Raw genomic sequence first — 1,040 nt, forward strand, 5'->3', positions numbered from 1 at the left:
CTTTGGAGCTCAGCTGGGCAGGAAGGAATCCAGCAACACTATGAATTTCAAGTTGTTCCAGCCTATACACACACAAAAAAATCATTTGATAAAACTTAATTTGCCAATCTTACTAGAGAAAAAATACTGTAAACATCTTGTCAAATAAGGCCCAGTTTTTATCAAATAAGAACCAGTTTGGTTCCAAGCCTATACATAGCTTTGTATGGACTCAAAACTGTATATACTATTCTGTAGCCTCTACATTTCATATGTCAAATAATATACAGTACTATCACTGCATGATCTCATTTGCATTCACAATAATCTAAGATACCTATCCATTACTAAATATGCCAAACACAGATGCTAAATAACTTATCGAAGTTCAACAAAAAGCTGGGATTCAAAGTTAGGCACTTTGGTCAGGTGTGGGGGTACAAATCTGTAATCTCAGTGACTAGAGATTCACAATATTACAGGTTCAAGGCCAGCCTCAGCAAATTAGTGAGACCCTGTGTCAAAACAAAAGACTTGGGGTGTGGGGTGTGGTTTTGTGTTTAAGCACTCCTGGGTTCAATCCCTGGTACATTTGATGTGCTTCATATTATCTTTTTCTGGAAAACCATTAATATCTCTACCAGTTTGGAATTGTGTGCCTTTGCCCCATGTTCTTCCCAATACAGAATGTTATCAGTAAGAGTTGTTAAGCTGAGCTCTGGTTTTACTGAATTTGAAGAGCCCAATAACCGAGGAAAAGTGGTGTGATACAGGCACCTACTGGTAAAAGGTGGCATTGCAACCGCATTCTGAAGGAGAGATTTCCAAACATGGGAATTAGAAGACTGGCAAAGCTAAAACCATGGTGGTGAACTTGTGAGATTTTCCCATTCAGCCTTTCTCCTTCAATTTTATAACACTTGCCAAGGTGAAAACAGTTTGCCTTACAGAAATTTGCTTCAGATATATCAACTTTCTTGATGAACTGCATAACTGGATGGTTTTGTGACCTATATACAAAACTTTATGGGAGTAGAACAAACTCACAAAGAGAAAATTGC

Source organism: Marmota monax, unplaced genomic scaffold (assembly GCF_021218885.2).
Source record: "Marmota monax isolate L192 unplaced genomic scaffold, Marmota_monax_Labrador192_F-V1.1 WCK01_AAM20220418_F8-fsc00035, whole genome shotgun sequence".
Taxonomy (NCBI): domain Eukaryota; kingdom Metazoa; phylum Chordata; class Mammalia; order Rodentia; family Sciuridae; genus Marmota; species Marmota monax.